This window comes from Lissotriton vulgaris, chromosome 2_1 (assembly GCF_964263255.1).
Source record: "Lissotriton vulgaris chromosome 2_1, aLisVul1.2, whole genome shotgun sequence".
Taxonomy (NCBI): Eukaryota; Metazoa; Chordata; class Amphibia; order Caudata; family Salamandridae; genus Lissotriton; species Lissotriton vulgaris.
In genome coordinates this window covers 298,797,501-298,811,842 of record NC_141687.1, presented here as the reverse complement: position 1 = coordinate 298,811,842, position 14,342 = coordinate 298,797,501, and the positions used below count along the sequence as shown (strand labels likewise).

The 14,342-nt window shown below is 46.2% G+C and overlaps 1 protein-coding gene across 1 annotated transcript in view; it reads left to right on the top strand.

Annotated features, from left to right (window-relative positions):
- DOC2B (double C2 domain beta) overlaps window positions 1-14,342 on the top strand; it is a 2,126,151-nt gene that overhangs the window by 1,904,022 nt on the left and 207,787 nt on the right. The gene's annotated exons all lie outside the window — the stretch shown is intronic.

Sequence of the window (14,342 nt, the reverse complement as noted above, 5' to 3'; positions counted from 1 at the left end):
AGTTTCTCAGTGGGTTGGTGATCTGTTGAGAACAAGAAGATAGCAGTTTATCACTGAATGTATATTAATGTTGATATCTACACCCCTTTTAAAGATAGAAATGAAGTTCTTCATCCTGATTATGACCATATGGAGTTTTTGTTTTATATTTGACAATGTACTTAGATTCAAGTTGGCTCAATATATGTGTCCCATCACCTCTTCTTATGGATGTTTCCACCAGATCTATTCCCCAGTATAACAGTGATGATGCATTACCACCAAGTGCCCTTTTGTAGTGTCTTGCTATTAGATAGCTTGTGTCCTTGTTCTTGATAGCACAAGGTTGTACCAGTACTCGTTTTTGCAGTTGGCAGATCGTGCCATCAATGTATAATGAGTCACTTGGACATTTAAGGATGTAAATTGGGAGTGTGATGTTTTCGTAATTTCCACTTATGGACAATTCTTTTGTGGAAAGTCCATGCTTTCTGGTCATAATTCTTTATAAAGAGGGAGACTTTTTGTGTATCAGTCTCGGAAAAGGACCAATCCTGTCCTTTAATCCCTGATCATTCATAAGTAGGTGCCAATGTCTTTTGAATGAATGAATGAATGAATTTGGAATTTGTATTGCGCAACTTTGCCCGGAGGCATCAAGGCGCATAAGATGGAAAACAGCTGAGTGAAGTGTGAACACAGGAGACGGGTTACAGGTAGGCTTCTGCGAAGAGCCAGGTTTTTAGACCTTAACGGAACTAGTCTAGGGATGCCAGGCCCTTGAGTTCTGCAGGAAGCGAGTTCCAGAGTTTCGAGCCAGGGAAGAAAAGGTCTTCCCTCCCCATCTGGCCCTGGTGGTTCAGGGGACAGACAGAAGGTTTTTATTGGCGGAACGCAGGGCCCTGCCCGGGGTGTAGAAGGACACAAGAGACCTAATGTCTTCTGCACCAGATCCGTGGAGAGCACGTAAGGTGAGAACTAGGACCTTGAAGTTTATCCTGGCCTGCACAGGAAGCCAGTGAAGGTTCTTTCTAATCAAGGATCCTGAGAACCTCCTGGGAGCATCAACAATAAACTTTGCTGCTGCATTCTGGACAACCTGTAAGGGATGGACCAGTCTTTTGCTAATGCCAAAGTATAGGGCGTTACAGTAGTCCAGACGAGGGGAGATGAGAGCGACCGAGACTTGTTTCCGGGCATCCGGGGAGAGATAGTGTGTAAGTTTTCTCAGAATCCTTAGGACACCACAGCAAGTAGAGACAGTCCTGTTAACTTGCTTATCAAAGGAGAGTGTGGTGTCGAGGATAACGCCCAGATTACGAGCCACAAGGGAGGGCTTGGGACATATTCCAAGGGCAGTGGGCCACCAGTCGGCCGACCAGACATCTTGTTTACCTCCGAAGATGAGGACCTCGGTCTTTTCCCCATTTAATTTGAGGAAATTAGAGGTCATCCAGCCTGCCACTGCTTCCATGCAATACCTGAAATTAGAGGTCGTGTTCTCCACAGATTGCGAGAGGGAGACCATAATCTGGGTGTCGTCAGCATACGACAAAACTTCCAATCCAAAGAATCTTACAAGCCTTGCAAGTGGGGCCACATATATGTTAAAAAGGGTAGGGCTCAGAGATGAGCCCTGAGGAACCCCACATTGCAGAGGCTTGGCAGAGGAGAGGAAGTCGCCCAGTTTTACCCTTTGTTCACGCTGACTAAGAAAGGAGGTTAGGAGGCTCAGAGCGGACCCATCCACTCCCATCTCACTAAGACGGGTGGTCAGAATGGTGGGAGACAGGGTGTCATTGGCGGCTGAAAGGTCGAGCAGGATCAGAAGGGTAGTCTGACCTCTGTCAACCTTAGCGTGGATGTTATTTACCACCACTGTGAGCGCTGATTCTGTGCTGTGCGCCTTCCGAAAGCCATGCTGAGAGGGATCTAGCAGGCTAGATTTATCAAGGAAGGCGCTGAGATGGTGATTGAGGTGGGCCTCGAGCATCTTAGCAGGAGCAGGGAGAAGGGAAATAGGGCGGAAATTTTTTAGGATCCCAGGGTCCATAGTGCCCTTTTTCAGGAGGGGCTTGACAATGGCCATCTTCCAGGGCGCAGGGAAAGCACCATTGGAGATTGCCAAATTCATTACTTCAAGAAGAAGTAATGATAACTTTTGATTATCCCTTTTATTGTATTCCCTTCCTTGCGGTAGGAGATGATTAGTCTGATGGTTTTATTATCATATTTCTCTTTCTTCGTTATGGCGTTGTTCAGTAATTCAACTCGATTTATACATGTTGTTTGTTCCTCTGCTCTCTTAAGACTTTTTCTGAATATCCACTTAATAGTTGTTTTTTATGCTTTGCTCTTTTATAGTATATAATGATTCAAACATAGCGGCAGCACCTATGTTTGTTATAAGTGCTCATAGAAGTGTTGAAGTGGGGTTTCTGGATTAGTTGTCCGTGTAGGTAACAGCGCTGGGGTGGTTGGAGAGGGTGGGGCTAAAATGTCGAGGGACGATGCAGAGAGAAAATCAAATAAAGAATTAATTTTCCCTCAACATTGTCCCTCGAAAACCCCCCTCTCCCTCTGCCCCCCAACCCGGCCCCTCTGCTGTTACCTGCACCGACCGTGGCGGGGTGTAGGATATCAGCGAAGGAATGGATACCATCGTTGAGGGAGGCAAGTGATGAAGGGGAAGGAAAGTGGAATATTTCTGTTTCGGATAAGTTCAATCTAATTTATCAAATGGCTATTCAGCAACGGAAAGCTGTAAGGCAATTAGAGATCAGTGTTTGTAGAGGGGGGAACATGAGGATAGACAGAAAGATTTAACTGTTACAAGCATAAATATAAGCGCCTCCAAAGAAGTGAGTTGGCCATAAAGGATGAAGTATGAAAGGAAGAGGAAATATGTCTCTAGACCGAGCCTTGTGGGATGCTGACTCGTGAAGGTCATAAAGCTATTGAGAACAAATGATCAACTGTGCTTAATTGTGAAAACAAATATAGGCCGGGACACCTGGTTTCCTGAGACGTCCAACCCCAGCATTGCTTAATGGAATGTTTTCTGAATACCAAGGATGCCTAGTCTCCTCAGGCTGTCTTCCATGGACCTACTCTTGCTGTCTTTTTCTCTACTGTTGCAAGTTCTTTTTCATTCCTCTTTTTTTCCTCATTCACTGTTTTACAATCTTTTTATTCCTTCTTATTTCACCCTTTTCAGCCTTTCTATTTCTTGCTCTGTCGAAAAGCCTTATGGTAAAAATGAAGTCCACCACCTACAACCATCCGCACAAATGAAGCATTGTTGATCAGAGAAATAGGACGAGAGCCAGTTTAATGGCAAATCTGTGATACCTAGACTGTATAGTGTGAACAGTAGGATGGGGTGTTCAACAGTTCGGACTATTGCAGTAAGATCAAGAAGTATGAAAACAGGAAAGAGATAATTGTGATGGGCAGAGGCTATGATGTTGGACATATTGAAGATGGTGATTTCTGTTGAGCACAGAGAAAGGAAACCAAACTGAAGGAAATCGAGCAGTCTAAGATTAATGAAGAAGATCTTGAGTTGGATTAATACAAGTATATCAAGGCTTTTTGAGAAGAAAAGGAGTAAGGAGACAGTATGGTTGTGCAAGGAGACGGGACGGTTTCACAGAAGGGTGGGTGACTGCTGCAGATTTACAACAAGGTAGATAGATAGCTGTGTTAAGCGTGTGCTTGACGAGAGATGCCAGGCAAGATTGGATGTGAGTAAAGAGAGGAGTTTCACGATGTTGGACTTGGCCCTTTTGGCAGGTTCACCCCTGAACTTTTTGCTTTTTAATATGATATAATGGTAGTGATTTCTGGTCTCTGCGCGCTTTGGCACTGTGGGCCAGTATAAAGTGCGTGCGCTCTCTGAGTGCGTGTGGCGAGATTGGCCTGCCCTCCCGTAGGAATGCATGGGGGATATGAGTGTCCATGGTAATTCCCAATGTGAGAGGAGTGCAGCGGCGAGTTTGGCATGTGTGGACTCGTGAGATTAAATGCTGCGCAATGGTGTGCACAGATTTATTGTGACTAGTGGAGAAATGCCACTTTTAGAAGTTGGCATTTCTGTGTGCAGTGTCTGCCTGCCTGGTGTGAATTGTATGTCTGGCTTGTGATTGAAAGGGGCTGGCTGGTGTGCTTGGCTCCAAGCCAGGATGGGTCTGCCCGATGGTGAATAGGGAGATCTGCATGTAGATGGGAGGAGGAGTTGCACCTGGGACCTGAATAGGGCTGGGCCTCTCCTCCACAATGCTGGCTCCACCCCCTGTAGTGCATCTGATGTCCCTGGCCTGTCCTGTGAATAGTGGAGAGGAGCTGAGCAAAACAAAGTGCTCAAGTGCTCCTGAACCAGTTGTAACTGGTTCTCTCCTAGCCCTGTGCCGTGTCACAAAGGGATTTTACTGTATAAATAAGGGGCTGTGACCCCATGAAGATGTTCTTGTTTTTTTACTTGAAACTACCAGGGGCATGCTGCTGCTGGGGCTCATGGGAAGGCTTGCCTCCCTGGGCCCTGCCTTGACCCTGGATGCCTGGAGGACTTTCCCTTTCTGGGAGCTGTTTTGCTCCATCTTTGATGCCCAGGACTTCCTGGACCTTGTTCCCTCTGTTCTTGCTTTTGCCAAGGTTTGATGTTGCCTTGGGAGTCTGGGGGCTGAGCAGCCCGACGCTGCAGCCCGGGCTGAGTGAATCCCCCTCGTAGGGTTTCCCCCTCCTCTTGTGCCTTGCGGGTGTCCACCCCGCTTATTTGGTTGTTATTGGGTGCGCAGGTGCCCTCCCTGCACCTTCGTTTTTGATGCGAGACTACTGCGGGTGCCCATCCAGCTTATGGAAGCCCTAGCGGGTGCCCACCCCGCATTCCAGCTTTATTTTCACATTCGAGGGAGCCTACCCCTCATTTGCTGCCAACTGAAGGAATCACCAGTCCGCCTGACTGTGGGCGGGGCCGCCGGACGGAAGTGACGAGTGCGACTGGAAACGCGAACTGGAGAAGGAAGTCCCGGAGACTCACAGGCTCCGATTACAAGTCCCGGTCCCGAGATGGAGGACCGGGTGAAACCTAGTGCATGGAGAGGGCGGGGCTCTCGTGAGGAGAGAAAGCCCCGCAAGCACTGCCGCTTATTGCTTGCGGAGGGGGCGCGAGGCATATTGCCAGTGCCTGCCCCCGCCGAATCTACAGAGAAAGCCTCCCCCGACAGAGCCGGTAAGTAGGGCTCCGGGGGGGGGGGCGATGGATGTGGTACCTGTGGGGGCGCAGAGTCAGAGCGGCCCGTATGCTCAGTGGGCCGCTCCAACAATGGGGCAGTAATTGTTTTAAAAAGCCCCGTCAGGTGCCAGTGAGGGCACCGTGCCTTTGCCTTCGTGGCCAAGGGTAGTTAAAAGGGGCCCGGGAGGCCCGTGTCTTTCCCCTGTGAGATGCCTCAGTGTAAGGGGTCAAGTTCTTTCCTACGAGGGGCGCATAATTAGTTTAGGAGCCAGAGTGCTCCATGGGACATGCTTATTTTCCGAACCAGATGGCTGCAATGTGGGGCACATTGATTTCCAGGGCAACTGAGAGTCCATGCTCCATTTGCCTTTGCTCATTTACAGCTGCCCAGCAAGTAGTGGGCAGCTGCACCGTTTAGGCACAATTCTTAAGAGAGTCCCTGAGAGGGACATAAGTGTCACAGAGGTGCTGGGCCTTCCACAGCTGTGCAGAACTTAGTGCCAGCTGCATCGTTTAGGCTTCCCTGTTATTGTTCTCAGCTGCCCAGCAAGTAGTGGGCGCAGTGGCGCACCTTGACCTTCGCTGCCTAGGCAGCAGCCCTGACTTTGTGGACATAGGGCATTTGAGATGGCCAGTTGGCCAGGGGGATTGTTACCTTTATAGGGCGCGATGCCCTAATGTGATCTGTGTGGTAACTATGCTTTTGGTGCTAGTAAATATCTTGTGTATAGTGTGTTTTACGCACCCTGTTTGACACCTCTAAATGTGGTTTATGATTATGAGGTTGTTCTGCATATCGTGGTTTATGCGAGTGAGATTATACTTCGCTGTGTGATTTACGCCCCTATTGTGATTTATACTTAGGAGGTTAGGGTCTAATGTATTTAGACTTGTGTGATACTGTGCATAATGCAGTTTATGTCACAGACTGATGCAAAGTACAGAGATTACCAGTGTTTACTGGTTGTACGTTTTATGACCTATTTTACTTTTGCGTTTTATGATCTAGTTTACTTTTACCAAGTTCGCTCTGTGATGGTTCTGTCAGTGGGCCCTGTGGCCCTGCCAGGTGTACATAATCCCTTGTAAATATGGCCCAGTGCCAGTTTGCACCGTGTACAGTATGTGTTTGCTATTCTAATGTGTTTTGAGAATACAAAGGCTATTTTTCATATAACCTCGTGTGGATTTCCTTTTGTAGTGTGCCTGGGATGTTATTGCTGTTGTGTGCATGCGCAAATGCTGTACACATGGCCTCCGGTATAAGCCTGACTGCTCGTGCCAAGCTACCAAGGGGGTGAGCTGGGGTTGTCTTTGGCATCTAACTCCCTTGCCCTGACTAGAGTGGTAGTTTCTGCCTGGCTTTGGCACAAGCCTTAGCCAACCAGAAATTCCATTTCTAGCACAAGATATGTGGATTGAATGTGTCAGATGGAGTACATAATGCATTTGAAGCTCTCAGGAAAGGTATCACCACTATGGGAGATGTGGTCAAGATGGTAGAGTGCTTGAAGGCGATATTGGGCAGCCTGTGCTTGATATTGAAGGAAGCAGACATTGTAAGAGGAATGTTATCTTGTTAGTTCTATTGGCCTTTAGATTAGAAAAGCTACATAATTAAAAATGTTCAGCTGTGAGGGATTAATATAATACAGGTAAATGAGGAGTGTAGAAAAGGGTATTTATAGTGCAGGCTAAATGCTGACTGTGAAGCATAGTGAGGAGAATAGATATTGGAAATAATATTGAGAGTAGACGTAAGAGTGTTCGATGCATGTTTCAAGGTGATTCAAGGTGTTTGGTGATGAATATGTATCTTCACATCGCATGCGAATACTTCACATGCCATTACAATGACCGCCTTGTAACAACCTGTACCAGTACATCACAAGTCATTAAAACAACTTGTGTGCTGGAGTTAGGATTAGTATTATTTTCTATTCCTACTCCAGTTTGTGCAACAGCAGGGAAGGTGTTGGATCTTAAATCCAACACCAGTGCGCCCCCTAGAGCAAGACGTTAAAACAACTTGCGATGTAATGGTACATGTGGTAACAAAGAGGTCGTTGTAACAACCGTGTTGTAAAGGTACAGCGTTGTGGGGACAGCGTTGTAAAGACTGTTTCCCTTTGGGGATTGGGGTTTTCCTTCATTTCCAAAGAAGTGCATGTATTGTTGTTTTTAATGCTTGGATAGATGGACCAATCCATGGCAATGGATCGGGGGCTACAAGGATGAAATTACACAGAAGATATGTATTAAAGGATATTTATTTGCAGTGTGTTATTGAGTTAATAAACAGGTTAGGTCATAATCGCTTTTGTGTGCAGAAAGGAGTTTCTTCCTGCACAAAAACTATCATTTGATGCTTAGTTCTCTCTGTATGTGTGCTGCAGAATGCGAAGAGGAAGTAACAAGGAGAAAGACATATTTCTCCTCGTTACCCAGCCTCAAGTAGTCAAATCATTTGGGTGCAAACCCATGTTCACTGGCTTTGGTAAATGAGTTTGTGTCAAAATACGTGGGTGTTTGCAAAAGGATGCCCATCCTCCACCCTTTTAACGCCTACTTGACACAGGTAACGCAAGGCAGCCATATCCATTTTTGTTTTTTACAAAACTATGCAGATCGGGCTTTGCGTGGCTTTGCTAATTCCAAAATAAATTTTGCATCAGGGTTGCACCAAAAAAGTGTTGCAACCAGGGCCGGACAAGAAACCCCAACCTGCCCTGGCAAAGTGATCGCCCCCCCCTCTCCCCACTTGGGGTTGGTGGTGCCGCCGAGCTCTTTGCCGGGGCCGGTTTTCGTCCGATTTTGGTACAGGGCCGATTTTGCAACTATGCTGCAAAAACGGCCCTGCAACAAAAACGGCCCCCGCGACCCAAAACCGGCCCCCACCAGTGCGGCGCACCAGGGGATTGCCCGGTGCCCGCTATGGCCAGCCCGGGCCTGGTTGCAACCCCCATATAAAATCTCAGTTAAACTCTGCCTTGATGACTGTTAGTGAATAGATTCCTCTGAGGTCCCTCTAGTCCGCGTTTGTAAATGTATTACCACGCACCAACGAGCATTCAAAATGACTCCTTTATGTGTAATTATGAGAGCAATTTAAAAGAGGGTTGATTTCCTTGATATAGAAATTGAAGTGCTACTGATTCACGACTAGGAACAATAATGCTGCTTTAAAAACACATGTCCTGTCTTGATTTGTATGCTTTTTATACTGCGAACAAAAACAGAATCCTTGTTTGATTATTTATTTTATTGCTTATTTGTAAAGGCGCGAATCATCCAGCTAAGAGCAGCTGCAGACTGCCTTGAAAAGAGGGGAAGATCGGGGGCGGGGCAGGAATTTTAAAAGTGATGTGGCAGGGACACTCACAGCTTTCAGGATGGCATTTATTTAAATTCCTGCAGAAAAGAAGGGTCTTCAGGCTAAAATAATAGCTGGAGTAATAAAACCCGGAGTGATCTGGGAGAATAGCCTATCAGGACGGTGGGGCACAGACCAGGCATTTTTAGCAAGGGGTGTAGCTTGGTCAGTAAGAAGGAGGGAGGGGTGAACTTCATATTTTCCTACCATTACAGAGGTTAAAACATTATATGAGAAGCTGGGCAGGACGAGGGCTTAAGGGGCCGCTGGAAGGGAGAGGAGTGTGGGCTGTGAGGGGTACTAAAACTCAATATTTTGCAAAGTAACCATTCTTTACCACCTTTAAAACAGAGATGAGTTTGTGTGTGTTTGTCTGCATGGCTATGTAAAAATCCCAAGTGAAATCCGGCAAACACCTCACCATTCCCGACGTAAAGCACCCGTACCCAGCAATTTACTAGAGATTACACTAAGGGGCTGTAACATCACAACGACTCATGTAAAGCTACACTAGTTTTTCTAGCTACCGAGCCAATAAATGCAACATTTCCCAGAAAAAGCCTCACTCTAGAGCATAGCATGGAGAGATTGCATAGGAGAGCAAACAATCTTATCAAAATGGCACTGATACATCGTTTACGAAGCCCTGCAAACTCAATGAGTCGACAGAGAGCACAACATGTTTGTCTGGGACACCCTTGTAACAACCTCAAAAGGATGAGAAGAAGAGAGCGAAGCGGGGAGGAATGACCCACAAAGAAGGATGCTATTGACCAAGGTGGAGGTAGTGGCGCCTCCTCTTGATGTCTGACCCATTGGACCTATCGCGGGGTGGCTTGGAAGGAGGGGCACAGCAGGCTGTTTGCAGTGAAAGCAATGACACACTTCTAGGAAAGGATTTCGAAAAGGGGGTGGTGATGAACAGAGTGTCTGAGTTAAACAGACCACTCTTACCCAGTCCAAAGATCAGGGCTTGATCCATCACCGTTATTTATCTCACTGCCCCATCCCAGCTCAGAACCTGGCTATATGCAAATCAGTTTGTCCCTGGCCCAGTGCATCATGGGAACAGGGCAGACTAAACTACCAAGCCAATTCTTCACCAGAAAGGAGACAAGCTACCGGGGACCGGTTTCTGGCATTTCAGCCTTCTTCGGCCCGGCTTGCTTGAATCCTGATGGAGCAGTGAGAAAGGGACTCATGTCTGAGTATACCCTGCCACACCTATAGTGGCCAAAAACGATTTCGAAAAGGGGGTGGTGATGAACAGAGTGTCTGAGTTAAACAGACCACTCTTAGCCAGTCCAAAGATCAGGGCTTGATCCATCACCGTTATTTATCTCACTGCCCCATCCCAGCTCAGAACCTGGCTATATGCAAATCAGTTTGTCCCTGGCCCAGTGCATCATGGGAACAGGGCAGACTAAACTACCAAGCCAATTCTTCACCAGAAAGGAGACAAGCTACCGGGGACCGGTTTCTGGCATTTCAGCCTTCTTCGGCCCGGCTTGCTTGAATCCTGATGGAGCAGTGAGAAAGGGACTCATGTCTGACTATACCCTGCCACACCTATAGTGGCCAAAAACGATTTCGAAAAGGGGGTGGTGATGAACAGAGTGTCTGAGTTAAACAGACCACTCTTAGCCAGTCCAAAGATCAGGGCTTGATCCATCACCGTTATTTATCTCACTGCCCCATCCCAGCTCAGAACCTGGCTATATGCAAATCAGTTTGTCCCTGGCCCAGTGCATCATGGGAACAGGGCAGACTAAACTACCAAGCCAATTCTTCACCAGAAAGGAGACAAGCTACCGGGGACCGGTTTCTGGCATTTCAGCCTTCTTCGGCCCGGCTTGCTTGAATCCTGATGGAACAGTGAGAAAGGGACTCATGTCTGAGTATACCCTGCCACACCTATAGTGGCCAAAAACGATTTCGAAAAGGGGGTGGTGATGAACAGAGTGTCTGAGTTAAACAGACCACTCTTACCCAGTCCAAAGATCAGGGCTTGATCCATCACCGTTATTTATCTCACTGCCCCATCCCAGCTCAGAACCTGGCTATATGCAAATCAGTTTGTCCCTGGCCCAGTGCATCATGGGAACAGGGCAGACTAAACTACCAAGCCAATTCTTCACCAGAAAGGAGACAAGCTACCGGGGACCGGTTTCTGGCATTTCAGCCTTCTTCGGCCCGGCTTGCTTGAATCCTGATGGAGCAGTGAGAAAGGGACTCATGTCTGAGTATACCCTGCCACACCTATAGTGGCCAAAAACGATTTCGAAAAGGGGGTGGTGATGAACAGAGTGTCTGAGTTAAACAGACCACTCTTACCCAGTCCAAAGATCAGGGCTTGATCCATCACCGTTATTTATCTCACTGCCCCATCCCAGCTCAGAACCTGGCTATATGCAAATCAGTTTGTCCCTGGCCCAGTGCATCATGGGAACAGGGCAGACTAAACTACCAAGCCAATTCTTCACCAGAAAGGAGACAAGCTACCGGGGACCGGTTTCTGGCATTTCAGCCTTCTTCGGCCCGGCTTGCTTGAATCCTGATGGAGCAGTGAGAAAGGGACTCATGTCTGAGTATACCCTGCCACACCTATAGTGGCCAAAAACGATTTCGAAAAGGGGGTGGTGATGAACAGAGTGTCTGAGTTAAACAGACCACTCTTACCCAGTCCAAAGATCAGGGCTTGATCCATCACCGTTATTTATCTCACTGCCCCATCCCAGCTCAGAACCTGGCTATATGCAAATCAGTTTGTCCCTGGCCCAGTGCATCATGGGAACAGGGCAGACTAAACTACCAAGCCAATTCTTCACCAGAAAGGAGACAAGCTACCGGGGACCGGTTTCTGGCACTTCTAGGAAAGAGCTCATCACCTTGGCTACAACGGCTGAGGAGATGTCATTGCATCCAGGGGCATATTAGCAAGAACCTCGTTAAAATTATCGCCGCTTTAGCGACAAGAAACTGCCGCTAAAACGGCGATAAAAGGCTTGCTAATATGGTTTATAGAATTCCTATAGTAGCCCAGGTTAGATGTCCTGCACATCTAACTGGGGCTTCTATTGGAATTCTATAACGCATATTAGCAAGGCCATTATCGTTGTTGTAGCGGCAGTTTCCTGCCGCTAAAACGGCGATAATTTTAACGAGGTTCTTGCTAATATGCCCACCAGTTCTTTGCATTATTTTAGAGAGTTTGATCTTGAAAAAAACATTAATATTCTTGCCTCTGTGCTGTCTCTGGACTGAAGAAGATCTGGGGAGTTGTTAATGTAAATAAGGAACCTTATCAAAATGTGATGTTTGATAATGCTTTAAAATGTATAGTAATTTGGAATTTATGCTGTGACCAGTAATGTTTTGAGCATATGGTAATATGGAAAATCGGACCATCAAAAAGGTGGAACCGCCTAAGTGCGCCCTCAATTAGGACTGTTGAAGGCCATCTAGCATGTAACTGAGTCTGCTCACGGTTTCATTAAATGCATTCCCTTTACAGGGCTTAATTTGTGAAAATTAAAAAAAAGTGCCAGGGCTTTCGTCTGAAGGCCACTGCAGCTTGCACCACATGTTGCCCCTGCCATGCTACCGATGATAGTAACAACACAACTACTAACCACACCCACAAGTGTGACAATTCAGACTAATACAGACCCCCCAAAGCTATAAGAATGGCTTGAGCAGCAAATAATAGCCATTGTTAATGTTTATTAAATGAACAATTAACAGTTGTTGTGGTCATCTCTAAATTAGCTAGACAGTGCCACCTTGTGGCAGACTGTCACAAGTGCCAGTGTTAACATTTAAGTGCCGGTGCCGAGCACCGGAAGCCACTGGCTCAAATTTAGCACTGCTGGGGCCTTTACATTGTATACCATATCATAGATAACAGAAAACCAGCATGCTCTGAACATGATATTGTTTTGCAGACAAAAGCACTACTCAAGCTACCACAAAATTGGTAGACATTACATCTACTTGTTTTAAAAGGCACATCTGATTTTTCCATGTGACAATAGATCACCAATGCTTTTTGGTAACCCTCTGCCGAGGACTGCAATTAACGCCCAACAACAGACGAATCCAAGAACCCTACCCTAATGCATACGAATCAAAGATCACCCACCTCAAAACTGAACAATCCAAAACCCACACCCCAACTGAAAATTCTAAGATCTGCAACAAATAAGAAACATAAGAATCAAGAACTGAAGACATTACAGGAAATATTTTTTAAAAACTCTACCCACCCCAGCATACTCCATTATACCTCAATCCACAACAAAATAATCGAATATGCCAACACATACAAATTAATGGTTGTTCTCTCATCACATAAGAAGGAACATTACACTACCACAGAAGTTACAAACTCCACCCACCACAAAATACTACATGATACCACTTCGCACCAATCAAATAATCCAAGGTCCCCACCTGCCAAACAAAATCTAGAAATGCCCCAGCAACCATGGAACAATACAATATCCCACCTCCCAGTACAAAAGATCAAAACACTGACACCTCACCAGTGCCTCCCACTGGAACCAACGACACCTGCTTTGGCATGTGAACTGAGCCCTGTTGAATAGACTGAGGCCTTCCCAGTCCCTGTCATTGGCAGTGATGAGATGTAGCACAAGGCCCTGCCAGGGGTTTAGGAGGCTTCAGTAACTGTATTCATTACTAAGCTGAGCCCAGCTGGTGTTTAGTGAGTACACTGTTTCTGATTGGATCCGAAGGACTGGTATCTGTGGGTATATACATTTGTTTGTGTATTTTACCGGCAGCATTATGTGGGAGAGTCAACAGATTAATCGTTACCGCTGTTATCATACTATCGGTGAAACCATTTGGTGATTATGTACAGTACATATAAATATATTTTGAGGTAGAGGTGCATGCTATCAAAGGGTAGAGGATGGCTGTTCGAGTTATTTCTAAATGTTATGTAAGGTAACCAATTATGTTTTTTTTGTATAGGAGAAGGAGGTTGAGCATTGAATGGTATCCACTTGGGAATATAAGCCGGTGGATCATCTATTCGATCACAGAGTTTTTGCATTTCGAACATTTGGAACATTGATGAATACAATGCATTACAGGAAGACGTTGATCAGAGGATACCATCTATTACAGTTTATCAGTAGAGGAAAATGATTAGACTTGTGGCTTCAGTGGCTAATGCACCTTCTGCAGGGATCTGAGTGTTAATCCCATGGTACCAGGTTGTAATCAGAGCAGGTACAGTCAGCATTTCATGCTCCTGAGGTCGATGAGATGAGTCCCACTGTGTAAATTAACAATAAACATGCCTTCTCAGTTAATAATGCAATAAGACCCTACTTGGAGATGATCCTATGTTCTACAAATACATATGTTGTCATGCTACCTATCTCGAATATAAGGAATGCGAAAATGTACAGTAATACCGGATACAGAATATGATTCATTTGAGGACTTGAATTTGAAGAGATTTCTGTGAAAAGACTACAGGTATTTAGGAAAGCTGACCCTGTGGCGGATCTGGCCACTTCAAGAGTGTAATCAATGCCTTCATGCTGTTTATCCCTTGGACCGTGAGAGAAATAGGGGGCATATCATCAAGGCCCGCGATAAAATTATCGCCGCTTTAGCGTCTGTTTTCGGGCTAAAAGCAGCAATAATTTTATCGCACTATCAGCATGGACATGCTACCGCGTGTTCCAATGCCTCAGCGCCGGTTTCCCTAACGCCCATCTT